General features: G+C 36.1%; 1 protein-coding gene across 7 annotated transcripts in view; it reads left to right on the top strand.

Moving 5' to 3' along the window:
• Positions 1 to 27,724, top strand: part of Dhod (dihydroorotate dehydrogenase 2) — a 126,825-nt gene that overhangs the window by 66,714 nt on the left and 32,387 nt on the right. The window contains exon 1 of one of the 7 annotated variants that reach the window (XM_067145891.2): positions 8,544 to 8,687. The exons of the other annotated variants lie outside the window; for them this stretch is intronic. The gene's annotated coding sequence lies outside the window, so the exon portion shown is untranslated. Of the gene's footprint in view, positions 1 to 8,543; positions 8,688 to 27,724 lie in introns of those variants that run through there. 7 annotated transcript variants of the gene reach the window in all.

Below are 27,724 nucleotides of genomic sequence, written 5' to 3'. Positions count from 1 at the left end.
ATATCTCTAGGGTGCGAGGTAATAAACTTACTTCTGACAACATATCATATAAGTTCTGGGAAAAGGAGATTGGCGTTCGGTTTCCCCATTAAATTTGAGGTTCTCTAATTCTGTGATTGAAATAATACGATAAATTCATTTGATAGAACAAAATATATTCTTTAAATTGTATAGAAAAAATAGTAAGACTTGCTGCGATAGAACAGATGAGAATATAAAATTATGACATTGCAACTGAAAGAAACTAGGCATGAGTTTGAATTCTTCTTGACTGGATATTTAACAATTATACATGAAATTTATCCCTCACTAGTTCACTTGATTGTACCTTCAATACTTTGAGTGTAATTACGACGTGTTCCTTTGAATTGGTATTTGCTGTAGATGTATCAAGCCTAATTTGGTGATGATCCTTTTTGTTTCACTGACGAATAAGTATCCATGTGATGACTTCTTGGTAAGTCTGTCCTATATGACTTCATGGAAAGTCTATCCTATGACTTCGTGGCAAGCCTATCCTATCCAACTGCACTGACCGACTGAGGTCTCACCTATATGAAGATTTGAAGCTTCCACCTAATCAATACATATATTTATATATTATTGTTCTACAGTACCGGTTTCGACCTTGTGAAGGTCATCTTCAGCTGACAATCATAACATACAATTAAAACATCACACTAAGAATGTCACATGGTATGGGTGAAAACATAGTGATTACAATTGTTCTAGTTTAAATAATCATCTACAATAACTGATAATTAAAAAGTTAACATTACTGTATGTACATGAATGATGTATGTTAAAATATATTTTCTTAAATTATAAAGGTGTCGCATAGTATGGATAAAAACGTTATCAAATGTTTTTTGTCTTATCTTCGTCTACGTTAATCGGTATGAGAGTTAAAACTTTGCACTACTATTATATGCACAGGTGATATATATTGAATATACAATATTCTTGAATTGTGAAATGTCCACGAAAAACATTTGATAACGTTTTTATCCATACTATGTGACACCTTTATAATTTAAGAAAACGTATTTTTAACATACATCATTCGTGTACATACAGTAATGTTAACTTTTTAATTATTATATCAGTTATTGTAGGTGATTATTTAAACTAGAACAATTGTAATGACTATGTTTTCACCCATACCATGTGACATTCTTATTGTGATGTTTTAATTGTATGTTATGATTATCAGCTGAAGATGACCTTCACAAGGTCAAAACCGGTACTGTAGAACAATAATAATAAATATATGTATTGATTAGGTGGAAGCTTCAAATCTTCATATTTGTGAATATAATCAATACGGAAATGAAACTTATAGATTATGAGATCTCACCTTCCACTTGACTCCATCACTGTTCACCATCCACTTGACTAATAACTAATGACTGACTGAGGCCTCTCCTTCCTGTTGACTCAATGACTGTTCACTTATCCATTTGACTTCTTCACTGTTCACCTTCCATTTAACTAATGACTAATGACCGACTGAGGCCTCTCCTTCCTGTTGACTTAATGACTGACTGAGGCTTCTCCATCTCGTTCACTTAATGACTGACGCTACAATATGCAGCCACCTTATATAGACGTTAGTTGACACACCTACGCAATCTCCAGGAATAACTATGATCTACTCCCTCCTCGCGACAAATGTTACACCCTATAGTGAAACCGCCGGCGACACCCTAGGTATCTTCAAGAAAGTGAGCTCACCGCTAAATGCTCACGATGACGTAGCAATGACTCGGCAGATACTCCAGCAGTATTTCGCAATATTACAATGTCACAAGTTATTGCACACACTACATCCACATCTGATATACAGCAACTCTTACTGTACATGTTTTTTTAGTGTTAATCTACACATATATATATACACGTAACAATTTGACTACAATCATGCAAGCAACAAGCATTGTAAAATTGAATGGAACAATAATAATAATAGTAATAATATCATAGATGAAATAATAATAATAATAATAACAATAATAATAATACATCCAAAACTTATTTGCCTTATTGGAATTACCCTTAAGAACACTAAATCTAAAGTCAGATTTAGAAATGAACTCTCAAAGCCACTTGACATTAATACTGGACTTCGGCAGGGAGATGGACTCTCACCATTGCACCCTACCCGCGTCCAGGTGAGACACAGCTATCACTCCGGCTAGTCAGATGTAGTCTCAGGGTATCCATCAGCAAGAAAAATGTTTAATTTTTCTATAAGTCAGGTTTTACGTGAATTCCAAGAAAGAACCAACGACCGTACGCGATACTGTCCGATGAACATCTTCACCTTACTGCATAAATTCGCAAATTTATCTTCAACCATAATTTCATAACGCAAGTCACATAAAAATTACCTTACATACTAAGTCAGTCTGCTATCTACCACTATAAATGATCACTCATTGAATTATGAAAATAATGAAGAAACATATTTATTAACCTAATAAATTATTGAAAGAAATGAGAATAAATATCTTCATGAACTCCATAATTATTGTTTCAAAAATAAATATTATTCCGTAGAAATTAAAGTTTAAGTCAGCGCTGGCTTATCAATAAATGAACATGTTATTGTGAATTCAGTGTTTCTGAAATGAAGTCAAATCTTCCCTAATTATCCTTGAAAAATTATGTTAATCATTCATTTGCATTAATATGACACAATTACATCATAATTAAGAAAAATTCAGGATTCCTCCACATAATTTACACATTTGAAAATATTAAATATCTGAATTCGTTAGCGTCGAATATCACTATGATGAACAGCATTATGACGACTGACGTGCTAAGGTTTTCGACCCTACTGCCACTTAAATTATGGCTCCTAGTCTAATATTTACTCATTTAAAATTCTAGCTTAAAATGTAAAATAATACTCAACATATAAAATAATTTATCTCCCTATCCTACCTGTATAATTCTTAATTCATTTCATCTTGGCTCAATATGCGTTCAGCCGTTAAGCTTATCTTAAATATATCACATGTGCAAGAAATTCAACAAGTATTTGCAGTGTAACATCTCGGTATTATGCTTGTACGTCAGCTACATATATCATCTTGCCTACCTCACATTTCATATTTCTGAGAATACGTCACGAAACACATATATCTATCTATTAACAGCTGTAATTACAATCATATCATCTTCAATTCTCAACTGTATATGAATTTTAACCATCCATACCTTATTATAAGTTACTCCCGCGGTGTATTCTTTTTCAGTATTTGCATCGTCTAACTGCATCAGTTCCATTCATATTTAACATCTATTCATCACATATATGTCTCATTAACTATCACGACGCGTAATATTATACTTAAATCATCTCATAAAACTCCATACTATCATTTATAACCTTCAGTTAATACACTTTTAACGTCCTCAATATCTATACTCAACATGTATAACCTTCTTTATATCATTTGCTACTATTGAGACATAACGTTTTTCTCCGCGTAAATATTCTTTTCCATTGACTAAAAAAAAAAAAAAAAAAATAATATTGTCTTAGGATTTCGCCACAAATGATCTTTGCTCCAATACGGCTGATGATGACCCCTAGATGGGTCGAAACTAGTACCGTATAATTTTGTAATCTTGTGAATACATTGTATTGAAAAGGTGGAAACATTTAAGTTATTATTATTATTATTACTTATATATTGTTCAATACGGACCAAAAACATGAAATTCATAACCATCATTGACTAATTCGCTTTAAAAATACGATGCATAACCTTAAATACTGTATATGTACTTTTAAGAATATTATTCGACAAGGAATAACTTGACTCTAAATATCACTTCTCAATACGCTATCCACTAGTGACGTAATCTAAGATTGGATGGCTTACGAAACTCATAGATATTATTCATCATTTGACACTCTTTGGAATCAGCTGTTATGTTACTTTCCTTCTTAACCGTATTCTCATTTACCTCGTTGAATCACTTGTTAATATGTAACCATACTCCACGAGATATCCTTCTAATTCTATACTGACTTAATATAACATTAGTATCTTAAGTATAATGCACTTCACATCAACGTTTCACTTGCACACTTAATTATCTCATACTTAGGCTATTCTATTCTACCGTATATGCCACAAAAATATATGAATTAAGAATTATGTTACTTATTATAAACACTTGGCTCGTCTTTCGTCATCTTGGGCCTCAGTTGCTCTGCTTCCACTCGTCACATGGCTAGTACTCTGGCCATGGTTCGATGTCTGGCTGGATTCGTCATCTTAGGTTGATCTGGCTGGGCGACATCCTCCTCTCATCTCGGGTAGTTTTAATTGCTCGGATGATATCTCCCTCCAGATTACAAGTAACAACTCTCATTATTGTTCCGTATTGAAGAAGTTGATATCTATGCCTAATCTCCCTCCAGGTCGGTCCATCTGGGTGTTTAGCAGACCATCATCTTCTTGGAAAAACTGCCGATAAGATCAAATATTTCTGAGAAGTACATATTCATTTTAGACTTTTGTTAAATTAATATTTCTCTTAAGATATCTTTTTCTCAGTCTCCTTTTGTGAAATAATCATCCAATACTCTGAGTCCGCGTAAAATAATAGTAGTCTTGCTCAAATCTTCAGAATTTAAATTATTTCAGAAATATTATTTCTTCCATGTCTTCTCTTTTAATACAGTAATTCTCTGCTATCGTTTCCTCTTCCTACGGCTTCCAGTTTCTGTTTTCGTAGTATAACTGATCTTGTACTTCTGGACAATCAGTACACATATTTGGATGAATTTTCATAATTCTCGGTGTATTTTATATCTTCCACCGTGTTTTTATATGTTGTTTCACCGTCTTCTTCATTATTATCGAAGCTTTTCCTCGGTATTTCTACTAGAATCTTAGTAATCTCCTTATTTCCACAGAGCGATATCAGTTTACTTTTTCTCTCAAGTTAATTTTTTCAAGTCTTTTTTTCTCAATAATCTCTTCTATTTTACTTGGCTTTACTCTGTTCTGCACCGCCTTCGTAATATAGTAGTTTCGAGTAAGTCATGGCCTCCTATTGTGTTTAAATGTTACGACTTTGTTATGTACTCTTTTTTAGCTTGAGTGGTCTATACCTTCCGTAGGCGCCTTTTTGGAACACGTCCCAATAATGCAACGGGCACACCATTATTGTTTAATTGTGTGTTGGAAAAAATCATGCGGGAATGGAATAAGATCTGTCAACCTAACATCAAAATTGGCAGAAAAATAAGACTCAATTGTTTAGCATTCGCTGATGATCTTGCACTACTTGCTAATGATATGGAAGAAGCTAAATTGCAAATAGAAGAACTTGATAACATAGCAAGAAAAGTTGGATTGCAAATTTCATATGAGAAAACAGAAATAATGCTAACCTTCCCTATTACAGCACCAACCATTACCTTAGCCAATACCAAACAAGTTAAAATTGTGAATAAGTTTAAATATCTTGGTGAAGGATGAGAGTTGAATACAGGCAGCCGAAATGAAATTCTTGAGGAGTATGATACAGAAGAGTAGACGAGACAAAATAAGGAATGAGAAAATCCGGGAAGAAATTGGAGTGGAAAAAATGAATGATAGAATAGAGAAGAGCCGACTAAAATGGTTTGGGCACATAAAGCGAATGAGCGACGAAAGAATGCCAAAAAAGGTGATGGAAATGCAAATCCAAGGAAGGAGAGGCCATGGACGACCACGATTGAGATGGAAGGATACCATCCAACGCAGCATTATAGAAAGAAACCTGGACTGGGACACAGTGTTGGAGGAGGAGTGGTGGAAAGACCGAAGAAAGTGGAGAGGAACCATATTTGCCCCTACCCGGCTACAGCTGGATAAAGAGAAATGATGATGATGATGATGATCTTGGTGAAATTATAACTTGGAACACCGATGAAAAATCATCAACAGAACATTTAAGTTAAAAAAAGCACAATGAATTACATGGCCAGTGTACAAGAAAAAATCTCTTTCAATAAATGCTAAACTTCAACATTACTGTTCCGTCATTAAACCTGAAGCGACTTATGCTTGTGAAACATAAATTGAACACCAAAGCAACAACTGATAAACTGCAAAAGATTGACAGAAGGATACTCAGAACAATCATTAATAAAAAACATCAGGTGGATGGACAATGGAGACTATTGCCTAATGCAGTGGTTTATAGGGAAAGTGAATCTATAATAGATACGATGAGAAAAAGAAGAATTGCCTTTTTCTGTCATCTTTCTAGATTAAATAATAGGATAATAAAACAACTTTTGGAAAAGTAAAACAAAAAATATCCCCCACTCCTCCACCTCCTCAAGTACATGAACAAGAAAGAACGCATCACTACTACACCAGACACAAGACCGTAAAAAATACAGGAGATACTGTTCCAGAGGAAAGCAGGTTTAAAAAGAATTGACAACTAGGAATTAGTGTTATTTTCATCTGCAATAGTAATAGGAGCCACATTATGAAATCTAGATTTCTTCATTTCGTCAGTTAGTTATAAATGTATAAATTTAATTTATAAATTGCCCTCTTTTTTTCATGAGCTTTTTAAGAAAAGAATATTCATTAGGACATATTCTCTATGGACTATTGTACAAGTGTTTCCTTGACAAGGACTATTGTACAAGTGTTTCCTTGACAACTGCTTTCAATTGCAGAAATAATTTATATATTTTCTCCTGAGTATTTTTTTCTTTTTGATGTCATTTAATCTTCTTATGTTAATTTTAAAGACAATTCCTCTCAAGCATTGATACTTTGTTGTATATGAATTTTTCATCTAAACAATGTTATGTGGCTGAAGATGTTAATAATATATGAAACCTGTGCCACTTTTAACCAATAAGTTGCCTTAAGCAATTAATGTATCGACAAGGTGGAAAATAAAAAATACCATATTTCCCAGCATAATTGTCGGACTTTTTATACCAAAATTTTTTAAAAAATAGTAGGGTGCGACCATTATACGAATAATTTTTAATACTAGTATTTGTATTACTCAAAATATTTATTTATAACTAAATTGTATTTCATACAAATTTAAGATGCGCGTAATACCCGCGTTTATACATCAAAATAATTAAAATAGTCTAAAACAAAATTCATAATTATTCGCAACAATTCGGCAAACGTCTTTCCAACCTTAAAATAAAAATGAACGTATTAAGTTAACCCTTAGCACTCACACAGCGGGCCACGCCCGACAATGATAATATCCCGCATAGATTCTATGCCGGGCAATGCCCGACATGATTTTCTTCCCTATATAACTCTTTTTTCGGGTTACGCGTGAATGTATTACAGGTACAGTAAGCTACTGCCAACCTTCGACGACAATTTGAAGCCATGTATAGCTATAATCTCTTTGAAATCCGGTTTTGTGCACATTCTTTGTAGACGATGTGAGTTTGCAAACTAACGTTGCTTAGCAACACGGCGTCGATCGAGCAGCATGAGAAAGAAATAGTCGGACTTTTAGGTTAAAGTGACGTTGATTTCAGCGATAGTGAGAGTGATTTTCAATTAAGTGGTGAGGAAGATATTGCGGAACAACATTGTGTTGGTGAGTTGTATGATGAAAATCCTGAAAATGAGAAAATTATACTAAATGGCAGTGGTGGTGCATCTACTGATGACTGGAGGAAATACTGTGACACTGACTTTTACTTCAAAAGCCCATTCACAGGTACGTCAGGTTATAAACCACCGCAAAGTTGAGTAAACATGACTTTTTCCAATTATTCATGACTGACGAGTTATTGCCGGAAATTTTGTGCGAGACTAACCAGTATGCTGGTGTAAACATTCAAAAGATTTCGCCCCCCGACACGTGAGTCTATTAGGAGGTCGTGGATAGATGTTAATCTTCCTGAATTAAAAGCATTTATAGGCAAAATCCTAAATATGGCAGTGAACAGTAAGCCTGAATTACGACGTGAAACTGTGTTTTTCAGCAATACTTGTGAAAAAGCCTGGATTACATCCCGGCGAGTGTTTTGGGAAGTTCCACACAACGCACTATTACAGACAAAAAGTGACTCTCTGAAAAAAAGTTCAGGTTTGAAAATACTGAAGATGCACCTGAATACTGTATTGTACTTGTATTATATTTATTTTGTGTTTGATTTAGTTGATTTTTATAAATATGGTGTCAAAATGTTTGTGCTGTCACATATCCCTCTGCAAGCAGATCCTTAAATGGAGGCGGAGAAGCAGGAGTGTTCGGAAGAAAGGGAGGACTAAGGGTTAATTGTCATTAATTTGAGTATTAAAGTTAAAATATTACACTTGCAAAAAATTATCGCTTTGTTGTGAAATACAGACTTACCGGTACACAATTTATTCCAGATCTTCTGTGTCGCTATCGCAGGTTTCGGTATCTGATGCGCCGTCCTCGCCGCTGTTAATACCAGTATCAGATTCTTCGTCTCTCTGCCACACTGCGTCATCTTCGGATCCATCTAGTGCATTCGAAATCCCAGTCCTTTTGAAGCTCTTGGAGACTACTGTAGTTCAGGTGGTATAAGATCCCAACTCTTCATCACCCACGAGCATAACAAGTCCAAGGGTGGACGCCTGATATTTCCAGCGGGCGTCAATTGCTGATCGCTGCTCATCATCCACTTGTTGTAAATCGACGTAAGTGGTCTTTAAAGGGTTTATTAATACATACGTCTAGTGGCTGCAAAGCAGATGTTAGGCCACCAGGAATGACTATCTGTCGTGTCTTATTTTTACTGAGAAGTTGCTTCACTTCGTTCATGAGGTGACGTCAGAAGCTATCTAAAACAAGCAGAGCTGGTTGTTTTAGTAGTGCACCGGGTCTTCTATCCCACACAGTTTTAACCCAGTCCAGCATGGGTTCTACGTCCATCCAACCCTTTGGTTGCACTCGTACATGAATTCCACAGGAAAACTGTATATTCTTAGGCATCGTTTTCCTCTTGAAAATGATGTAAGGCGGCAACTTTCTTCCGTCAGCTGTAATGGCTAGCATTGCCGTGCATCGCAACTTCACACTACCGCTGGTTTTCATTAATACACTCCGTGATTCTTTTAGCGCAATAGTGCTGTTGCGAGGCATATCTAAAAAGATTGGAGTCTGATCGGCATTACTGATTTGAGAAAGCAAGTACGAAGTTTCCTTGCGCAAACATATGACAAATCGGTGAAAATTTACAATCTTGTCCGTGTAATCAGCAGGCAACTTTTGGCTTAGTGTTGTTCTCCTTCGCACTGACAGATTGTGTCGTCGCACAAACCCCTTAATCCATCCACGACTCGCCTTAAACTGAGTTATGTTGTGTTTGCGCGCTACTTCCCGTCCCTTAATTTGTAACATTTCATATGACCGGGCGAGTTGGCCGTGCGCGTAGAGGCGCGCGGCTGTGAGCTTGCATCCGGGAGATAGTAGGTTCGAATCCCACTATCGGCAGCCCTGAAGATGGTTTTCCGTGGTTTCCCATTTTCGCACCAGGCAAATGCTGGGGCTGTACCTTAATTAAGGCCACGGCCGCTTCCTTCCAACTCCTAGGCCTTTCCTATCCCATCGTCGCCATAAGACCTATCTGTGTCGGTGCGACGTAAAGCCCCTAGCAAAAAAAAAAAAAAAAAAAAAAAAAAACATTTCATATGATACACTGCAACCATTGCTACGTATTTCATTGACGTACATAAACACTTCTTTGTCAATTATAGGAAACTTCCCTGTTTTAGGGCCTCTAAACGCACGTCTAGAAGGGTTTGTGCTTTTTAGCTTGTTTTTTAATTTCTTCCAGTCACGCACCAACTTTTCAGTCACTGAACATTTTCTTTCTGTAGTTATGTTCCCGTGCTGTTCAGCGAAGGCAATTACATTTAGCTTGAAGCCCGCAGAATAGTTTATAAATTTACCCATAATCGCTTATAAATGCTTCACACGTTAATGTTTTGCAATATAAATGACTTTCCGTAATTGTTCACTATTAAAATAAATTATTTCTACAAACACCCCAAAAACAAATTAAAAACTTAAATTCTCACGCATCATGTCAGTCACAAACAAATAAATGCATCTGTGATCTGTCCATTCCAGAGCAGCCAATACTGTTAGGCAGCAAGGAAGCATGCAGCAATTTCTTATCAGTTGAGCTCGTTGGTTGCGACACACTAGTGCGCTTGCGCAAAGCTCACATACCGCAGCACGGACGTCGTCATACATCGCTCTAGCTAGCGCGGTGTGGATCAGCTGTAGTTCTGTGACCGTGTTCTGAGACGTCAGTAACAAACATTCATTTTTTCAATTTCTTTTAAACATACGGTAATTAGGTTAATATTTCTTCCCAGTTGTTGATGATTTTACATTACATTACTGACGAGTTTATAAAATAAAACTTTAATACCATTGGATAATAATTATTTTGACTGCTTGGGTAAAAGTTTTCATCCCATGCCCGGACACTTATGAGTTTATGACGTAGTAGTAAGATAAGAGTCTAGAGATGATAACTGAGACATCGTAAATAATTCGGCTGACCGTAAGCTGAATAATTCCGTGGAAATCTGCGTTATCGTTTTGGATTTCACTTTGTGCGCCACAACATAGGAGCTGGCCCCATGGTGTAGGGGTAGCATGCCTGCCTCTTACACGGAGGCCCCAGGTTCAATTCACGGCCGGGTCAGGGAATTTTACCTGTGTCTGAGGGCTGGTTCGAGGTCCACTCAACCTACATGATTACAATTGAGGAGCTACTGGTATCTGACGGTGAGACACCACGTAATCTGCAGGCCTTCGGGCTGAGCAGCGGTCGCTTGCTAGGCCAAGGTCCTTTGCGACTGTTGTGCCAGGGGGCGGCTGGTTGTAATAACGCAGAATTCTAGAAGACAAGTGTGTGTTGGTACCGGTATTTCCTGGCAACGTTGCCAATAAGCGATAACTTACAGCCTTATGTATTTCAAATGAGAACTCATAATATGTAGGTGGTGAATAAATTGTACACTGTCTCGCGACCACATTGTCAAACTGCCGATAGCCTACCGGTAAGCCATGCGTCGTACATATACCGGTATTATTTATTTATACGTTGTGCAACATCTCGCAAATGTGACTGTGTTACCAAATTGCCCATAAACCATACGCGTATTTAAATCGTGCATTCATGTGCAACTTACATTGCAGTTCCATTTACCTTTTAACCAGATTGGTAAACAAAATTTGGACATGCGACGATTATGCAAATAAATGTTTAAAGTCCGATTTTTGTATTGAAAATAAAGGATGCGACGATTATGCCGGGAAATACAGTACTTAGTTGTGAATCTGTTAAAGTGCGATACGGACCATGAAGCTGATTTTATGTAATTACAGAACTGTAGCGTAACTAAGTACATAACAAAATTTCTCCTGTCCTATACCAGTCAAAACCGGTCTCTCGTTGACTTTAACTCTCGTCATTGAGATAATCAGATCTCACTGAGAGTAATTTTGAGTAGTGCTCTACTCAGATGCAAAGTGAACTAAGTTAAGATCTTCAGCAGTTAAGACCTTCTCCGATGTAAGACGTACAGCCCTCCTTCGATGATAGATTAGAATTGTCCGATAGAAAAGCCCCCTCCTGCTCTTGTCGTTGATATATATAGGCTCCAAAGTCTCCCTCCCTCAACCATATCACATGGTCCAGTAAAATCTGATGTACTATCCCTTCTCCTAGCCGTTGCTGTTTATCCATCATCTTGTTCCATAACGTCCATTTACATAGGTTGAACTTTGCCGGGAAATCAAATCGTCAGGTAGCAAACTTCAAAAAGTATTTAACGTAAGAAAATTTCATTATTCCGTATTGAACTAAGAATTACAAATAAATAAAGTTTTGGTATTTCCACCTATTCAATACAAAATTTAATGCTGTATTCAACTACAACATTTATATAATTATACAGTACTAGTTTCGACACATAATAGTGTCATACTCAGCTGTAATTGAAAAATAGGCATACATACAATTCATAATAAGACTTAAAGTAAAGGGTGTGGAAAAACTATTTAAAACTGTTTTGAAAATATTAACACATTAAAAACATTTATAACAAGTGAAAAACTTGCAAGTCAGTTATATGTTAAGAGTTCATTAAGGTCTCTCGATGGACAGCCGGTTGCAATGTTCTTGAATTTGTGCTCTTGATAAAATACTGTGTTTCATTCATGTGTATAATGCAGCAATATCTTAAAAGTTGTGAAGGCTTGCAATTTTTAGTTTATGTCCTAGGCTTATGAGGTGGAAAACATTCAGATGGCTTCTTAAGATCTTACTTATTTAGTTATTTATTATTTATTTAGTTATTTATTTGTAATTCTTAGTTCAATACGGAATAATGAAATTTCTTACGTTAAATGAAGCAGCTCACCAAGCAAAAACCACAGCCTACCAATATATGGGCTTAAGATTCAAAGTAGGAAAAATAGGCAAAGACATAAAATTTATTAAACAGTGTATTGCACAGAATTTGACCCCTAAATTCCTTAAGAGTTTTTTCAGAAAACATAAAGTTCTTAAACACCAAAGTGATGTTCATTTAAAACCTAAAAAGTTATGGTTAAAGAATGAACTAAAGTTTCTTCATAAGAAAAAATCCTTTTTAAACCAGAAACTGAACGAGGCTCACCTCAAGGCCACAACTTACTCACTACGGCTCAATGGAACCTTTTTCAAGCTCAGGTTCAAGATAAGCTTACCAATTTGCTTAATATCAAACAAACAACACTAGAAAAGAAACTCAATATGTTACATAATGAAGTAGTCTCTAGCAAAACAACCCCCGCTAATAATCCTAAATATAATGCCAATAAAGATTCAATGAATCAATTCCATACTCCTCTACTTAACTTATCTAAAATTGTTTTAAATGAATTAGAAACGAGTATTCTGTCTAAAGGGCCCAAACACAATTGGCCTAATGGTAACTTAGCCAACATAGCTTCCAAATTAGTGATAGAATCTGAAGTAGCAATACGAAAAATGCCACAGGTTTTGCAAGACGATGTTAGGACAGATGTAAAAAGACAATTAGAAAAAATTTTCATCACGAATAATAATAGAACCGGTGGCAATTCAGAAGCTACCTTTACCGAAGGAAAGCACCTCATAGATCTTAAAAGGAAGATTACAGATGAAGAACTTATCGTAGCCAAGGCGGATAAAGGTAATACGACAGTTAACATGCACAAGACGGATTACATTCAAAAGACTAAAACTTCTTTTGAAGATAAGACTTTCACAGTGACTAAGAAAGACCCAACACAGATACTTCAAAAACAATTAAAACAAACGCTAAAGAAAACAAAATTTCTATTTACAGAACAAGAAAAAACCAAATTAACATGAACCCAGGGCTTCCAATAGTAAAAGCCCTTCCAAAAATCCACAAGACCGGAATCCCCATTAGGCCGATAATTAATTACAGACCAAGTCCTTTTTACAAGGTAGCACAGTTCACTCAGAAATTTCTAAAACAATATTATAGATATTGCTAACAAATCAATTAAGAGTACCATTGAATTAGTTAATAATTTGAGTAACTTTGAACTACAACCATATCACACAATACATTCGTTCTACGTGGTTAACATGTTCCCAAGTGTTAATACCAGTAAAATAATACCGATCATATATAAAAATTTAAAAACTTAGTCACCTTAGTAAACTAGAGATACAGGACTTTATGAGTTTATTAAAGTTGTTAATCAACAACAATTATTTCACTTTTGACAACACGATTTATAAATAAAATCTCCCGCCTCAGGGATACTTGCAGAAATCTATATGGATTTTTTGGAAGGTTCCGGGATTAATAACAACACGTTCAACAATATACACTATTGGTCGTGGTATGTAGACGATGTATTTGTAGTGTTAGATGAAAGGCTAGTAGATGCTAAGATCACTTTAAATAAACTCAATGACATAGACCCGCACATCAAGTTTACCTTGGAGACTGAAAATAACGGATTAATTGACTATTTGGATTTAACTATTAAGAGACAGCCCCCGTCATTTTCTTTCAGCATCTATAGGAAGCCAACACAAACCAGCGTAACTCACAAGTTCATAAAAGACCCACTTATTTCAGCCTAGTAGACCGCGCTTTTAGAATTCCAATGTCAAAAACCGATTTAAATAAAGAGTTAAATATTATCCGTAAAATATCTCATGCTAACGGCTACAAGACGACTTTTATTGAAGGCATAATCAGTAAGATTAAACATTGCCTGCGAACTAAGCTCATTAGGGATAAATCAAGTCATAATTCTTATTCAACCTTTACGTTTAATAATAGCATTCATAGAGTTACCAAGATATTTAAAAAGAACAATGTAAAGATTTCTTTTCGAACAGATAATAAAAGTTCCGATGTTTTACACAACACAGCTACCTTAAATAAATCCAACCCTTATCTAAGTTCAGGTGTTTACAGATTTCAATGCAATGATTGCGGCAGCGCCTACCTAGGGCAAACAGGGCGCAACTTTAAGATTAGATACGCCGAGCATGTCAACGCAGTAAAATATAATAGATTTTCTGCTGTCGGGCAACATATACATGATTTAAAACATAATTTCACAAATTTGGAACAGGATATCCAAACACTAGAATCTTTGAGTAAAGGACCATTACTCGACGCTACGGAATTATGCTACATTCATATAGACTAATACTTTGCCAGTCTTAATCTTAATGATATTTCTGAAACTCCGAAAGTCCTTTTCGACTTTTTGATAACATTTCTTAATAAAGTCCAGATTCCAAACAAGAATTTAATTTTACGCATAATACGCAATAAGTTCTCTCGGTATTCGTTCTGCAGCCCACTCCCACCTGATTCTCCCCACATGCGAAATCCACACGCGCCGCCTCGGCCCGCCCCTACTCCTCCCTCTTAACATCGTCTGACTGCGAACACGCACTCAATGCTGTCTCGCCGGTCATAGTGTATGGCTAACAGGAGGTTCGTCCCACAGCAGTTTGAGGTGAGTCTTCCCCCTTTAAAAACATTTCATCTTTATCATTTAGGTTGTACAGATTCAGACAATTCCAACATAAGTTTTTTAACGGCGTTTCATTTCATTACAGGTTCCATATTGAACTAAAAAACATACGCTCTAGTAAGATCTTAAGAAGCCATCTGAATGTTTTCCACCTCATAAGCCTAGGACATAAACTAAAAATTGCAAGCCTTCACAACTTTTAAGATATTGCTGCATTATACACATGAATGAAACACAGTATTTTATCAAGAGCACAAATTCAAGAACATCACAACCGGCTGTCCATAAAGAGACCTTAATGAACTCTTTTAACATATAACTGACTTGCAAGTTTTTCACTTGTTATAAATGTTTTTAATGTGTTAATATTTTCAAAACAGTTTTAAATAGTTTTTCCACACCCTTTACTTTAAGTCTTATTATGAATTGTATGTATGCCTATTTTTCAATTACAGCTGAGGATGACACTATTATGTGTCGAAACTAGTACTGTATAATTATATAAATGTTGTAGTTGAATACAGCATTAAATTTTGTATTGAATAGGTGGAAATACCAAAACTTTATTTATTTGTACTTCGAAAAGTAGGCGTTAACAAGGCTATAACCGTCTCTTCAGAGTATGGAAAAGGTAAGATCTCTTGCAAGCTTGATGACATACGTTTCCTGGTAATGGGCTAAAATTAGCATGGTGAGTCCGGTCTCCTGACCTCGGCTACTGGAAATTTACTGCAAGCTGTTAATACGAATGATGATGTAATACTTCACTCAAGAAGTCGTTCATTCAGAATACGTTATAGCCGTGATACAAAAAATAAGATGATGATGTTAAATGGATGATAAATACCCTATATATTTATATATAAACAATAATTTAAAATGGCGTACCACCAAGAGCCCGAAACAAGTGGCACTTCAGTTGAGGGCTCACACCTACACTCTGCCACTTACATTTCACTTGTATTTCTACACTTGTGTGTAAAGCAGCCCTACATTGCCTCCTTGTACAGCATAACATATGAAACAATATTTTACAAAATTTACATCTTGGTGTCTTCTACAACTGTCTGTCTGTCATCTTGATGATTCCACATACAACTTAATTAAAACAGATAATATTTAACACTTCAAAATTTCCTAAAAAGAATCACAATATTATAACTTAGCGAGCTTCTGATGTCTCACTTTTTCAAATGTTCATCATATCTTGCTGATTTAATGAATCCAGTGTATGCAACAATTTACATCTGTACAAAATTAACATAAACAAAATATACCGTATTACTCTTTCCTGTGTTTTATACGTCCTTGCTGTACAACTGTGTCTTCACACATACTAACACATTGCAAGTGACTAATCTCATGTTTTAATCCGTATTGAAATCTGTTGATATACAGTAATAAAGTTTTATTATGAATCCACCTGTTCAATACATTATATTTAAATATTGATTAATAAAATCTATTTTACAAGTAACAACTCTCATTATTGTTCCGTATTGAAGATGACGTTAGGCATAGATATCAAGGATAATTAAATAAAAAACCACCTATTCAATACTTTCCACGTTTAATGTGGTTATTATCTACATGATTTTATGTATACTTATTTGGTCAGGTACATGTTTCACCCATTATTTTGGGCATCTTCAGCCTGTAAACAACCTTTAGGTCAAGGTTTGGGACCTTTTTAACCAATATAAACATACTAATATATACAACATATACAACATATACATTATATACAATATATACAAACATAAGTCAATACAGTAAAGTTTTTTGGTCCTAATCTATCTAATATGGAAAATGTCCAAAACTAAAATGGATCTTCTTTTCGGTGAAGAGGATTGTATATCGGGGTTTATGTGACCCCTATATCATATTAAGTACTTGACGTATCGTGTCTGGTGACAGGCATAAACCCCGATATACAATCCTCTTCACCGAAAAGAAGATCCATTTTAGTTTTGGACATTTTCCATATTAGATAGATTAGGACCAAAAAACTTTACTGTATTGACTTATGTTTGTATATATTGTATATAATGTATATGTTGTATATATTAGTATGTTTATATTGGTTAAAAAGGTCCCAAACCTTGACCTAAAGGTTGTTCACAGGCTGAAGATGCCCAAAATAATGGGTGAAACATGTACCTGACCAAATAAGTCTACATAAAATCATGTAGATAATAACCACATTAAACGTGGAAAGTATTGAATAGGTGGTTTTTTATTTAATTATCCTTGATATCTATGCCTAATAAAATCTATACGTTTTTTCTTTGTATAGATTTTAAAAACCTAGGTACTAATTTACATTTCAAACATTCTTTCAAGAACCAAATATCTTTGGATATCTTACTGATTTTGATTTTGAGATTCAGATATCTATTCTTTTTGTTTGTATTAGCCTGGTTGGCTATTTCATTGCAAGTGACTAATCTCATGTATTGAACAGGTGGATTCATAATGAAACTTTATTACTGTATACTAACACATTCACGTGGTTTTAGCCTAGTGTACAATTATTGCAAGTCTTTAGGATGACTTCATATAATCTGCGGGGAATCTACAAATCTTAATCTCCAATATTAATAATCCTTGTTATAGTAAATCAAATTCTAGATTACCCTATACATGGCATTACATAAGGAGAACAGACATAACCTTGTAATGAACTCATGTCTCTCGTATACACACATACACACACACACACACCATCTTGACAGCATCTTGCTGTATGTATACCTTATGTATATGATAAGGTCCTTGATATAAAAGGAAAAACTTTGTGAATATCTTCACTGTTCAACATCATGGGAACTCTCAAACGAACAAGGTCACCTACCTCAAATTCATCCAGTACCTTACATTTTTGCTGCTTCTTTCGAAGGTTGCCAGATTTTACTAGATTTTCTCTGGCCAATCTTATATAAAATTCAGCAGTACACTGTGGCTCCTTGGTGATCCCCAAAACTCTCACTAATTCATTTTGTGGCATACTACCAAAAACACGCTTGTCTAACTTCAAAGTAAAACCAGCACACACTAACTTAATAAAAACCGTCTCTAAGTGATACAAGTGCTCTTCAAAGATCCTAGAAGATATGACCAGATCGTCAATATAAACTGTGGCGAAATCCCTTGTGTCATCACCTAATGCTATATTTAATGTTCTAATTAAAGCTGCTGAACTTGTCTTCGTCCCGTAGGGAATGCGCTGAAAATGTTACAAGCTGTAGTTATGACTAAATGCTGTAAGAGGCTTGTCCTGTACTCTCAAAGGGATTTGCCAAAAGCTACTTCTTAAATCAACAGATAAAAACCATTTTTTACCCTGAACACCCTGAAGTAACTCTTCAGTTGTCTGCGATTTTAACTGGTCAGCACAAATACATTTATTAATCACTCTCACGTCAATACAAAGTCTCATGCTTCCATCACCCTTGGGCACCACGATTAAAGAATTTAAATATGGGCTATTTGACACTTCAATCACCCTATCGGCTAACACCGCTTGTATCCGATCGTCAACTGCCTTGGCATATTTGTGTGGTATAGCATACAGTGGCCCGCTGTAAATACAGTCATCCAGCACTGAAAAAGAATGTTCATAAACATGTGTTTTACCGGGTTTCTCAGAAAAAATCTCAGCGTTTTCACATAACACTACCAACAATTCGTCCCTCTGGACTTTCTCTAATTTACTGTTACTCGCAGCTTCAAATAAGGCATCCTTCTGATCCTCTTTCAAGCACAACTGGCATAAATTAAACCCCTCACTGGGTTTGTCCTCATATCTAGAAACCTCACTAACACTCCACATGGCACAAACATTAGTTCTCCTCTGAATTCCATTTCTCAGTTTGAGTTTGACATACTTATTATCCCACTTCAGATTTACCATTGCTTCTTTGTAATCTAACTGGGCTGATTTTAAGGTCAGCCAGTCACATCCCAAGATGAGATCAAATACCAGGTGATGAATAACCAAACATACATGTACTGAAATTAAACCCTTTATACTAATTGGCACCGCGACTTGCTTGCAGATTTCTTTCGACTTTTTACCAACAGCTGTAATAATGAATGTTGACTTAACAGGCATCTCTCCAATCTTAATACCCTGTTTAACCTTTTAAGTGCTGATTTACTAGTTGACTGTTTGGTACCTCAGTGCTGAGTTTTTCATTCGTATGTAAAAAAATTTGTAGAAGCCTTAATTTTTAACTTATCAGTAGGTTGATTAGCTTAAAATGTTTATAAATGTTGGTTGTTTAAAAATATAAATGCAAATGGAAAATCCTACACTTCAATATTATTTTGAAAGAAACAAAATTACACTTATGTGCCCATGCGTGCATTATCTTTATACAAAGTAAAGAGCCCAAAATAATATTATTTCCCAAAATCTGTAGGCAACTAATACCTGTAACTTCTTAGAAGTATATAAGTTGATATTTTAAAATACTTTCCAAACCTGGAATGTGGTGAAAGTTTAATGTTTTCTACTGGTTGTTTGTGATGCCAATTTGTTCAATGATCTGCACCAACTCCACTGGCACAAAAGTTTCTAAAAAATCTGTGATTTTCGGGTTGTCGTCAAACACTACTTGGCCCTCAGATCCTGTCACAGTTACCTGAAACTGGTGAAGAAAAGTAATCCATCCGCCACGAATTTAGTGATAAAATAGCTTTTTTACTCACTGTGTTTTTCTTCTTTCGTTTAGAAGGAGGCTTTGTTTCTCTCTCACATACAATATTTTCAGCACACTCTCTATCAGTCTCACTTTCAAAATCGCTTGACAGTTCCTTAAAAATGATTATCTCCATCATCACTTTCCGCTGTGGTTGATAACTGAAAGATTCTGTGATCCGAAATAACATCGCTGCAAAACCAACTAAATTGTTGTTCCGCCATGTTTGTTTACATCACAGATGAACTCCACAGACATCTACAAAAAGCTCTGTAAGTTACTTCCCGAAGCTGTAATCTCTGATCTGTTAGTTCTACATAATGCCCAACAGATGGCAGAACATGTCAGAGATCGAACTCGCACTCGAAAGTGAACCGGGAAACTAAAAAAAAATTTAAATTTTCGCGCACCGTCTATAGACGGGCGTAGATCTCATCAGGTTAACTAAAGAATCATATCATTCTGAGCTAATACATGATTTCTGACTTCCTGTATCAATTAACGTATTAACATTCCCCCCCCCCCCCCATACTTGTAATTAAACCACAGGAATAACCACTTCATTACCTGAATCTCAATTATGATCTGGTTCATACATAAGATCTTCCTTAACATCTAGGTTATATGGCAATAGTTTCATAACACAATTTCTAACTACTTCCAGATAAGGCTAGAATTCTGACCCTTCATTACAGCCTGCATTTAGTTTAAAGGTGTGCTCACGCTCCTACACTTGGCTCATTAATAACTTGTCGTCTATCTCTTTGGGCATTTCCCGTTCTATTTTCAGGTGATCCACCCCTACCATTATTCCTTGGCTGAAACTGATTACGATTCTGATAGTTATGCTGTCTCCTATTGTCCTTAGCTACTATGAGGAACAAAATTATGTGGGTTTCCTGTTCTATGCCCTATATTTCCTAATGCATCAAAACTCCCTAATAACTGCTCCATTTCCTGGATAGTTTTAATACTTTGCATGTACACTGACTTGAGTACCCTGTCCGGAAAATGCCGTAACAGTAATCTGACTGCATCTGAATTAGCCGTGATTCCGTCTAAATTCTGGCAAATCATAACATGTGACAGGAAATACTCAGTCATAGAGATGCCTTCATTATGTTTGAACTTCCCAAATACTACCCTTTCTCTCTCACAGTTTTGAACGTGTTCGTTCCAGTATCTGTCTGTGAACTTTGTCTTAAATTCCTTCAGACTTTTCATGTTGTTTTTATAGACTGAAAACCAGGAATGCATCTCTCCCACAAAAGCATGATCAGTAATATCGATTGCCTCTTCCCAGTCCATAAACCCCTTCTCAGTCCGTTTCCAAAACCATTTTTCTACTATCTTAAGAAATTCTAGTGGGTTAGTTTGTTATCCATTGAATTTTCGGTAATTCTATTTCCTTACTGTAAATCCCTCCATGACTTTGCCTCTCAATGTTACCTTGACTTTCTCTTACTTCTCGCTGTATGCATGTTTCTGCTATCGCTATGCGGTTATCTACATCTTTCAACGTCTTAATTTCCACTGTATTGCCTTCTACCATCGCAAACTTTTCTTTGTTCCCTAGTGTTGTCTCATATCATACACTTAACCGTATCGATATTGTTTTGTACCTGTTCTTTAAATTCTCTTATTTCTTCCTTTTGGGTCTTAGCTTTATTATCAGTACTTGTTACCTGTGTCTCTAACTCCTTTCTGGTGTTGTTGCTTTCTTTTTTTTCTTTTTTTTTTGATAATTCCAAAAATTCACTCCTCTGCTCTACAAATGTCTTTTCTACCTCTTGTTTGTTTTGTTTAGTTGTCTCTTTCTGTTCCTCTATCTGTTTGTTAAATCTTTCATTTTGTTTAAATAATTTGTGTAACTAATGAACGTAGGTTTTTGTGGCTTATTGTATCAGCATAAAGAATTAAATGAACTGGATTAAAGCCAATATATATACATTTATTTAATAATAAAGCCAAGCTTTCAGCCAAATTGCATTGGCCTTCATCAGGGCATGTGAAGTTTTGCCTCCGACAGTGAGCAAAGAAATTCTCCGAGGAACGTGGAAGTCATGCCCATACTATCCACGGCCTACCCCACTAACTGGACTCAAGGATCGTGGCGCTGTGCTATGGTGGTTGGGAGGAAAGTTACTGATTCACCGCCCTCTGTCGACAGTTTGAGTGCGTCCCGCTGGTCCATGGTGGGGTTATGCATGTATTTCTGCAGTACAGGTCTCCATGTATTTGATAAATTGAAGCAGTCTTCCCTGTTGATGTTATTTGGGCGCAGCTCTTATGTCTATGGCTTCCCTCACAAGAAGAGCATAGAAGTCTGTTACAGGCGCGATGACCCTCACCTGGTCAGAGAGGATTTCATGGTCTGTACTGCAGAAATGTTCTGCTTTGGCAGACTGGCTTATAGCGTTCTCCGTGGAGGATGAAAGAGCGACATTCTTTACCGACCTGATGTGCTCTTTCACCCTGGTGCTAACAAGCCTTTTTGTCATGCCAACATATGAACAAACGCAACCACATGGAATTTCATATACGCCCGGTGTTTCAAGACGTGTTTTTTCTTTGACTGGTCGAAACAGGGATTTGAGCTTCTGGTCTGCGGTGAAAACTGGAATTATATTGTACTTCTTAAGAATGCGCCCTATTGTCACTTATACCTGCCACGTAAGGAAGGAATACTTTTTTCTTTTTGCTGTAGTCCTGGTTGGTGCTATGCAAGTTAGGCTCCTTGATCTTCACAGCTCGTGTTATGTCTCCTGATGTATAGCCGTTTTTCTTCATGGATGTTGTCAGTTCTCTCAATGCATTCGAGCGGTTATCTTGTCTGCAACATTATTCACTCTAGTATTTAACATTCGAAGGAGAGCTGCTTTTTGGGAGGGGTGGTGATGTGAAGACTTACGAAGGTATCTTTCAGAATGTGTAGGTTTCTTGTACATAGCATGACCTAGTGTACCATCGTTCTTCTTGTATACTAACACATCAAGAAAAAATAATTTACCTTCATTTTCTACTTCGGTAAAGAATGTCGTTCTTTCATCCTCCACGGAGAACGCTATAAGCCAGTCTGCCATAGCAGAACATTTCTACAGTACAGACCATGAAATCCTCTTTGACCAGGCGAAGGTCATTGCGCCTCTAAAAGACTTCTATGCTCGTCTTGTGAGGGAAGCCGTAGAGATAGAGCTGCGCCCAAATAACATCAACAGGGAAGACGGCTTCAAGTTATCAAATACATGGAGACCTGTACTGCAGAAATACATGCATAACATCACCATGGCACAGCGGGATGCTCTCAAACTGTCGACAGAGGGCGGTGAATCAGTAACTTCCCTCCCAACCACCACGGCACAGTGCCACGCTCCTTGAGTCCAGTTAGTGGGGTAGGCCGTGGATAGTATGGGCATGACTTCCACGTTCCTTCGGAGAATTTCTTTGCTCACTGTTGAAGGCAAAACTTCACACACCCTGATGAAGGCCAATGCAATTTGTCTGAAAGCTTGGCCTTATTATTTAATAAATATATATATAGTGGCTTTAATCCAATTCATTTATTTCTTTATGTTAATTTGTGTAACTTTGCTATATTCGTCCATCCTTTTATTTGCTTTGACCTTGTGTTCATTCAATGCCTTTCTTAATTAGCGTTTAGTTTGTTCTACTTCATTTTTAATTTTGAATTTAGTTTGTTCCAATTCCTTTCTTTAATTTCGGATCTATTTTGTTCCATTTTCTTTTTTATTTCAGATTTATTTTGTTCTGTTTCTTTTTTTCTTTCAGATTTACTATCCTCTATTTTGCTTAACATTAACTGCATCATTTCTAGTAACTGATTATTATTACTTTCATTGTTAGTGCTAACCTCTGCCTTGCCCCCCATCGTACTATCGTCTGAATCTATCTTAACTTCGTCATTCCTGTTCTTATTTCCTTCGTTTTCCTCGCTCCTATTATCTGTTTCATCCTCTACACACTTATCTATCTTTACTAAAAGCACTATCCTTCAGCACGTGCCCACTATGCAGTGGCATGTCTTTCTCCTCTTGCTCAGCCATGCTACTCCCAAAATCAAACACGCAAGAAAAATATACTGTGGATACACAACAGATACCCCCAAAATACTGATTCTATCTTTTTTACAGCCGTTCTATACAAGTACTTAATGGTTTTCGAGCTCCACTCTTGCGGCGACAATATGTGACGTACCCACTCTTGCCCACAGATGTGTGATAATATGTGACGTGGAGGGTCACCTTAATTTTAATATAAAGAAATAATCTCTCATATACTTCTCCATAAACAATATCTCATGGGCGCCAGCCTTCAAGCTTATGGCTTGAAGACGATAGTTGATAATTATTAATAATAATAATACTAATGAGACTATAAATATTCCCAGAGATGGTGTGACGGAACACTAACCATTAAGTACACATTAACTTGGAAGTTAAGGATCATTAATAGGAATGTCAGAAAATACTAATTAAAACAACTATTTATTAGGATGAAAAACGTGGCATCGTATTTACAAAATCTGAATTTACGGAAGCAAAAGAAAAAATGAATGAAATAAAATTTAAGAAAATGAACTGTTGCGTGGAGACTTGCAGTAATTTATGCCATTAGCTCACCATTTGTAGACTCTGTTATCTGGATACGATCTATGTAGCAGGTGATGTTTGATGGACCTCTCGTACAGGCGTCCTCATCTCTCGTTGTTGGTACCAGTCCTATTTCTGATTCGTGCATATTCCACTAGTTGTACTACGACTTTCCTGACTAACACTTCCTACAGTACTCCTTACATAAAGTTGAAATGAGTCCTAATTTCAATAGCAAAACCACCTTGGGTTACGTTCATGGAGAGAATACACTTGTATTCTTCTGTAGTACAGAACTGTAGCATAACTAAGTACATAACAAAATTTCTCCTGTCCTATACCAGTCAAAACCGTCTCTCGTTGACTTTGACTCTCGTCATTGAGATAATCAGGTCTCAATGAGAGTAATTTTGAATAGTGCTCTACTCAGATTCAAAGTGAACTAAGTTAAGATCTTCAGCAGTTAAGACCTTCTCCGATCTAAGACGTACAGCCCTCCTCTGATGATAGATTAGAATTGTCCGATAGAAAAGCCCCCTCCAGCTCTTGTCGTTGATGTATATAGGCTCCAAAGTCTCCCCACCTCAACCATATCACATGGTCCAGTAAGATCTGATGTACTATCCCTCCTCCTATCCGTTGCTGTCTATCCATCATCTTGTTCCGTAACGTCCATTTACATAGGTTAAACTTTCCCGGGCAATCGAAAGTGTCAGGTAGCGAACTTCGAAAAGTAGGCTTTAACTGTCTCTTCAGAGTATGGAAAAGGTAAGATTTCTTGCAAGCTTGATGACATACATTTCCTGGTAATGGGTTAAAATTAGCATGGTGAATTTGGTCACCTGACCTCGGCTACTGGAAATTTACTGCAAGCTATTAATACGAATGATGATGTAATACGTATTCGTTCATAATACGTTATAGCCGTGGTACAAAGAAATGAGATGATGATGTTAAGTGGATGACTAAATACCCTTTATATTGTGCCCTAAAATGATATGGGAATATGGGTGAGCATGAAATCTAGGGTCGATACGATTTAAAATAGGATAATGAGTGCATAGGATGGCCAGATACACAAAGAGAGGATTATAGTTTAAATTAGAAAGAAAAGAACGACATTCAAGAATACAAATATATATTATGAAAAGCAAATAAGATCTATAACAAAAGAAAATGGCACTGCCTCACAAATCCAGCCCTGCATTAAACATAACAGGCATCTGCGCTATGGCATAAGCGTTGTAAATTAAGTAGAATGAAAGTAATAAATTTACCTCGCCATCAAATAAAATATAGGTTTCATATTTAAATGTGGCTTCACTTCCCTTTTATCATATGTCCAGTAAGTTTCTTTCTTTGTTATCACACACTGTCACTTAAGTGTGTAGTTTAATAATTTACTAGTTTGGTTCACTACAGTTTGATTTAAATACCTTTGAACTGTATGATTCATTACCGCATATTTACCTTAAGAAAACAGATCAAACATGGTTAAATCACTGATATCACTCCTACACGTACTTCAGAAATATACTTATGTTACATAACCTATTAAAAATAAATTTACATTGTACTGTCACTAAAGTACATCCATTGAGAACTTTCTTGGAAAATACATGTTAAATCAACATCTCAATTTTAATTCATACCACAAAAAAATTATCATCACTATCATCATATGGGCTAATCAACAGTTATGCTGGAATTTGTGGCAACTTAATCCAGTATGATTTCACTTTAGGAATGAGTAATAAATAGAATGATACAAGCTCACATTTGGTCTTCTGCACCCACCATGTGGTCATGGCGGTCTCCATGATTCATACCTCATAGTTAGGCATTTTTGGAAGTCCTTCACGACCTGAGTTATCCTTCAGCTCCCCTCCATGATTTAAGCTTCCATAATGGTGCTGGAAAAGGCTGCTGGTTGGTTGATCATCCTTGGACTCTACTCATGCCGAACCCAGGTGGAGGAAAAATGAGGACCACGTAAAGCTTGCGTATCATAAGATGTTACCTCATCCTCGATGAACTCTTGCCGTGATGAAATCAATGTAAGGAATTGCGCTTCACTATTACACAACGCTCACTTCGACCAAGATCGATGTCTACTCCCATGAGTAACATAAGGTGTAAAGTTATAATTGCCTTAACACAAGATAACTTCTTCACCGAAATAATTAATTGTATCGGTTTTCCACTTTGCATTACCACTATGCATACCTAAGCGCACTCACTTTCCGCATGATGAATCTCATAACGAAAAACTTAATTTGACGATCTGTCAGCAATTGACATATACATGTCTCACTTCGCACAAGAGAAAAAAGTATCTTGACTATACCATATTAAGAATCAACACACTCGTATCATGGTTCATGAAACACAAAAAGAATATGTCTTATTAACAAAACATCTGAATATTTACAGTAATTGTTACGTACTTCCCTGCATTCGGCAGTCCATTCAGCCAAGTGTCCAATTCGATGTGATGACACCGCTATCTCGAATAAAAATAGAACTCATGAATACATGTTTAAATTTATTCCACTCCTTTATGACGATCTTCTTGAGGTTTCGAACATCTAACATTGAATAAACACTTCATGCTGTAAGGACATTATTCCATAACGTAACCTTCTCGAAACTTCGAATGATTAACAATTCACAAATACTTCGCCGTATAAAGTCTTCGTGTTGTAAAAACTATATTCCACACAAGCAAAGTTCTTCTTGACATTCTGCCAACGTACAAACTATACTTGTTGTATAGACGATGTTTCACGCAATAAAGAGAACCAAGTTCTTTTTGATGGCCATATTTATTCCCTTCATGTTGGTCAAAGACGTTGGATGGAAAAACGTACTACTTCCGAATACCATTGCGTGGTCCAAAGAACATATAGCGGAGATAGCATGCATGACCTTTGGAAACATCTGGATGGACTCGTGCATGTGATCATTCCGGGTGCAATATATATATACACATAATAATTAAAAATGACCTACCACTAATTAAATATATACATCTTTCCAATTGGTTACACAGTTCGATAATTTTGGTACATGTTGTGATGTACCAAACATCACACGCGGAATTGCCGCGGATACCAAATTAGTTTAAATCGAGAGTCATTTTATATGTAAAATATAGGGTTAGGTTTCCGTTTACTCACATATTAAATTTAAAATAGGAGAGATCCTTAGTATTTTTGTAAAAAAATAACCATTATCATGTTTATGAAACAAATTTTAATGCAAACTTTATACACTTAAAAGTTTAACACTGAAAAACACAATAATAAACTAAACTCTGCATACAAGTTCTTGGCTTTAGCT

The sequence above is a fragment of the Anabrus simplex genome, chromosome 4 (assembly GCF_040414725.1).
Source record: "Anabrus simplex isolate iqAnaSimp1 chromosome 4, ASM4041472v1, whole genome shotgun sequence".
Classification (NCBI taxonomy): domain Eukaryota; kingdom Metazoa; phylum Arthropoda; class Insecta; order Orthoptera; family Tettigoniidae; genus Anabrus; species Anabrus simplex.
This window is presented reverse-complemented; position numbering and strand designations above follow the sequence as displayed.